The sequence below is a fragment of the Perognathus longimembris genome, chromosome 12 (genome assembly GCF_023159225.1).
Source record: "Perognathus longimembris pacificus isolate PPM17 chromosome 12, ASM2315922v1, whole genome shotgun sequence".
Lineage (NCBI taxonomy): Eukaryota > Metazoa > Chordata > Mammalia > Rodentia > Heteromyidae > Perognathus > Perognathus longimembris.
Window position 1 is genome coordinate 21067971 of NC_063172.1, and position 6000 is coordinate 21073970.

General features: G+C 34.8%; 1 long non-coding RNA gene across 1 annotated transcript in view; it reads left to right on the top strand.

Annotated features, from left to right (window-relative positions):
* LOC125360825 overlaps positions 1 to 4942 on the top strand; it is a 31298-nt gene extending 26356 nt beyond the window's left edge. The window contains exon 3 of the long non-coding RNA XR_007212811.1: positions 4504 to 4942. This is a non-coding gene — a long non-coding RNA (uncharacterized LOC125360825). The remainder of the gene's footprint in view (positions 1 to 4503) is intronic.
* The last annotated feature ends 1058 nt before the right edge of the window (positions 4943 to 6000 follow it).

The window sequence follows — 6000 nt, forward strand, 5'->3', positions numbered from 1 at the left end:
GATGCCAGTAGAGATGTGGCCAAAAGGGAATGCTACTACAATGATGGTGGGGAATGTAAATTGTTCAACCACTCTGGAAAGCAATACAGAGGTTCCTCAAAAGATTAAACATAGAGCTTCCCGATGACCCAACAATTCCACTCTTGGGCATCTATCCAACTGATCACAAAATAAACACACAGTAAAACCACCAGCACAATGATATTCATTGTAGCATGTTTACCCTAGCTAAGATATGGAATCAACGCACATGCCCCTCAGCAGATGAATTGATCAGAAAACATCCCATCTCTACACAATGGAATTCTATGCTTCCATCAGAAAATATGACATTATACCACTCATAAGGAAATGGAAAGACTTAGAAAAATATTATTTTAAGATAAGCCAAACCCAAAGAAGTATAGATTGCATTGTTTCCCTTATTTAGTGTGATGTAATTTTAAGGCACTGAAAATATCAAGAAAAGTTTTTATTTTTCATTTCCATTTTTGATTTATTGAAACTATTTTCTCCAATTAGAGTAAGAGAAGAACTAGTGCTTTTTCTGATCCAAACACTGAAAACTATTCTAAACTAAGTTTTTCTCATTATGAGCATATTTTGAAGCCTTTAATATAAGACCTAAAAGTAAAGGCAGCCGTAATGAATTTGGGTTTTCTATATAATTACCACTGTGGTGTTTGAAATTTTTAATTATTTTTTACCTAGGTTCTATAAAATCATCTGGTGCTATAGCCTATCTCCAGTCTGTAACCTTTTAAAAAATTAACTTACTTTATTGTTATTGCAGAGGTGATATACAGAGGCATTATAATTACACGAGTCCTATAGTGAGTATGTTTTCCTTTTTTACAGTGTCCTCTGTTCCCTCACTTTCTCTTAGTGCCTTCTCCTGTCTCCACCTATGAGTTGTATAGTTCACTTTCATCAGTGTCCAGTGAGCACCACCACTGTATTTTTCACCCTGTTTCCTTATGTTCTGTATCCTTCTTCCTCTCCAAAAATATACACTTGAATACATCATATATAAAGTAAACAGACCATCAAAAATTAAAACTAAAAACTAAAAAAGGAAAAATAAAAGGTCTCTTGTTTCTATATCTTGGAGTTTGTTACTATATATATATATATATATATATTCTTTTATACAAATATGCAGAAGCACTTAGGTATTGTGCCTTTTTGCTTCTCTGATACGCAGAAATTAGATCTATAATACACTTTTCTATGATAAATTATCCAGGATTCTAGATACTCACACATAGAGAGACCAAAAGAAGATACTTTGGAAAGAGACTGTCTATAACCTTTTATATAAAATTAATTAAATTCCAGAGAAAAGCTGTGTGTGTGTGTGTGTGTGTGTGTGTGTGTGTGTGTGTGTGTGTGTGTGAGGGGGGGGGGTGTCCTGGAGCTTGAATTCAGAGCCTGAGCCCTGTCTCAGTCAGATCTTTTTTTCTGAAGGGTAGTAGGCTACAACTTTAGCCACAGCTCCACTTTTGGCTTTTTTGGTTGCTAAACAGAGATAAGACTGAGGGAGGATGTAACACATTTGGTAAGAAATGTGTCTTACATATGAAACTGTAACCTCTCTGTACATCACTTTGAAAACAAATAATTTAATCAATTAAAAAAAGAAGACAATATGCTGCAAACCAAATGTACAACTTCGGGTGTGGGGACGAGGGAATTGAGGTGGGAGGAAGGTGGAAGAAAAATGAGGGAGGAGGTAACAAGTTTGACAAGAAATGTACTCACTGCCTTAAATATGAAATTTTAATCCCTGTGTACATCACTCTGACAATAAATACATAAATTAATTTTAAAAGATGCATTGTATTCAGAACTGGCATGTTGAATCAAACCTCTTTATACACCTAATTAAAGATAATTTTTTAAATTATAATTTAAAAAATGAGGGGAAAAGAAAGAATGTCATGAACTTTCCTGCTGGTTCTGGCTTCAAGCTGCAATCCTGTTTCTAGCCTTCTGAGTAGATTAGGATTGTAGGTGTAAAACACCAGAGCCCAGCAGGGAAAGCTACTTTTTAAACACCATTAGTGAAGAAAACATGTTTTCAGGTTGTAATATGGAAACTTACTAAACATTTATAATATGAAAACAATTGGAGACATTATTATCCACCCACTGGATAGTATCTTCAGTCTGTAAAGCACTCGCAAGAAGATAAAATAATCTATCCAATAGTTTCCAGAAAAATACATTATGTGCAAGAGAATTTTTAGATGCCATTTTATGTGCTTACGTGTCACTTTCACACTACCATGGGTTATGTAAATCTATGAAATGTTATGAAAATGGGCCATCAGTCCATATTTTGCAGGAAGTTATCATTTTCTCAAAACATAGAAGTCATCCACTGATATTACATTTAAATATCAATTACACAGTATACTGGCCACCCAGGACTTGCACCCAAGACAAGAAAGTCACCAGCACTCAGTCAATCCTGCTGGGAGTGTTTATGTAGCTGTGCTCGATGTCTGTTCTCCACCATCAGGATGGTAAAGAATGAGCAATGAGCCACTGCAAGGCTGGGTTTTTAAAGGTAGAAGCTATGCATTCTACCGCGGGTGGTCACGTAGCAGTAGCATAGTCATGGGGTTAAAGCAGGGGATAGAGCAGGTCACAAATGGGTTAAGAAAACTGCTTACAGAAGCAGAATTTTGCTGTCAGCTGGCCTAATATCAACTTTATTTTAACATTTTTTTCCATGTTCCCTTAATATCAACTAAGCAAGCTTGAGCAGGCTAAAACAATCCAGTACTCAATCATGAGTGAGCCAACCTGACAGAAGCCATTGCATTGCTGTAACTACTACTATAGTTGCTACTTCTATACAGAGAGGAACAAGGGCTACATATATTTTTAAATGTCACACTAGTCTTGCGGGTGGGGGTGCAGCCCTATAGCATGGAGTCACCAAAATGGAATTATAGAAGCTAAGAGTAAAATATAAGGCAGTGAAATTTTCCAAGCCCTATGGTTTCTAGGAGCTCGGGGGGCTACACTTATCCTTGGTTTTCACAAATTACAAGCCATACTTCCTTCATGTACTTTAGCATAATTATAATAGCTCAGCTATAATCTTTATCTGTTAATTCTAGTACCTAGTCATTTGAAGAGCAGCATCTGTTTCTAGTTACAGTGTCAACTACAATATGTGTTATATATCAAATGCATGAACATTTCTCCCCTTCTATTTGTCTTAGAACTTAGAATTTAAGTCTATGTTAAGATCATGTTTAGCACATTTCAGTTTTTCAAAATTTTTCTCTCAAATATACACTGAAAATGTTAATGACCACTTAATTACAGATTCAGACTATTTAAATTAATTTGTATTGTTTACAATTAACCTTGTTTACATATTTATTTAAGCTTAGGAAAGGAATTTGCCTATGCATAAGCAATTCCTTCCTAGGTTTCTCTCTGTGGCACAGGTGTCTTTTTCATTACAAATGACACTTACATAGATAGAGTGTATATAATATTAGTGTGGAGAAATTGATAGAGCAGTTAGACATGAAAAGATAAAAACTTGTGTAAAATTATGATTTTAGAATGTGCATGATAAGTAATAGCATCACATCTTTTACCATTTATCTAGATGTTTCATATTATGTTGGCAGTTTTACTGCATTTCCTCAATTAAAGATATTTTGAAATAAGTTCTGGTGACTGTCATTAATCCAGCTATTGGAAGATTGAGGCAGAAGCATCATAGAGTATAACCAAAAATAAATAAAAATTATTCTTCTCTCTTTGTAAGAAAGGAATAATGAAAAAAAATAGAATTTTCTTATTATTCCTGTTTTGATCTGAAATCTCACCACCAATTTCATAGAGTAAAACAAAAATTCCAAAGCTGGTGAGTAAACTTGGTGGAAACACCTATTCAGACCTTTGTAATCAAACTGAACAAAGCTTATGCATATTTATGTCAATATTCAGCAAACTATTTAGGCCTTTTTCTAGAACCATACCTGTGTTCCACACTCACATTTTCCAAGTGAAATATTTAAACATTCTTTTGAAAACAGTTAACATTCTGTGTAGCTAAATGTCTTCAAATGTCTTTGGTGCTGACTGAGATAATGAGATCAGCATAGCTGGAATCCTATTATGATTGTGCTTTTAGGCTCTCATTTTTTGTTCACAGTTCATAAATTGTTATATTATCTGCCAGTAGTCTGATTCTACTTGAGAAGTAAATAATAAGATACTTTTAGGATGAAAAAAGATGATATGCATCTTTGGTTCCTTAAACATATGATATTTGATATGCTTAATAGCATTAAAATATAACGATGCTGTCGTCTCTCTGTAAAAATGCCACTGTTGAAATATGCTCAGTGGAGTGGCGAATACAAATTGCTATCCTGCAGCTGTGTGATGTATGACATTACTCACCCCTTGTCTTTGCTCAGCCCTCTGGTAACAAGTACAGTACACTTCCTTATTTTTGTTTTATTTTAGGTGCTCCATTTATGATTTATGTGGACCTATAAAGATGATATCTTTGAGAAACAGTGGCTTAAAAATGTATTGTGACTGTGGAATGCTGTTTTCCAATAAAAATCTTTTTTGAAGGCATGACAGGTAAAGCTCATAAAAGTCGGTCCAACATCTCAGAGGAGATGTGATTCTCTTCCTTCTTCCCCTAGCCACTCAGAGGGGAAAGGAGCCAGAACACTGTGAATGAAAAATCCCCAAGCTTTAATGTCTCATCAAAGGCATGCAGGAATCAAAGAACCAGGCTGTGAATGCATAATAAATGAATAATTGTGTTATTGTCATTCCAGCAAATATTTTTGGATTATTATTTGTGAAGTATACTCGATGCTGGAGCTGGATTATGCCAGTTATCTCATCAGCTGAAGGTACTATTGGTTTTGCAAACTATTCTTAATTCATTATGTAAAAAGAAAACTGAAGTTCAATCTGCATCATTAAATTTTCCTATATTTAACAGGTAGGAAACTTTAATACAGATTTCAGACAAAGCTTTTCTGATTCAGAAATCTTGCAGTACACATATGTTAGTTATGTATTTAGTACTTTTTTGTCTCACCTTATTTTTTTCATTATATAATTTTTCTCTTACTGAATTAAATTTTTGTGAACCTAATCGGGATGAAAGTTAAGGCCCACTACATTGGTCTTTTATTCAAAGTAATCTTCAAAATAATTTTCCAGGTACAAAGTGAAAAGGAAGAATGGGCTATTTAACAAAGCCAGTATCATTTTGGACTGTCTTCATGCAGAAAATAAAAAAAAAAAACACAAAATTTATATGTATGTATCATTTGGGATTTAAAGATGTGGCATTTGGGATTTAAAGCAGAAGCCATTCTCACAGCACGGTTGTGTGTTTCTGTTGGTTTTTTTTTTTTTTGCCAGTCCTGGGCTTGGACTCAGGGCCTGAGCACTGTCCCTGGCTTCTTTTTGCTCAAGGCTAGCACTCTACCACTTGAGCCACAGTGCTACTTCTGGCCATTTTCTATATATGTGGTACTGGGGAATCGAACCCAGGGCTTCATGTATACGACATAAGCACTCTTGCTACTAGGCCATATTCCCAGCCCAGTTGTGTGTTTCTGAATCCACATCAAGTATGAAAACTACTCACCTGAGTTTCTTGATCAGGAGAAAAAAAATGCATGAGCCTATTTGAGCTGACATTTTATCTTCTGAACTTACATAGTTCTCAATGTTATATTAGAGGCCTCTTATTTATCCTTCATATTTCATTTGCTATTTATATTGAATTAGTATTTAGGATACACAATCAAAGAACATCTGTTCAAACACACTCCTATTGGCAATATAGAAATATGTAAGATTTAACTTTATCTACAGTGAGGACTGAAGCAGACAGATCAGTCAATTGCACCTGAGGGGATGCAATCTAACTAAGCTGTATTTCAATTAGCCACTGTGAGTACAAAATCATGACTAACTCTTAAGAAAAAT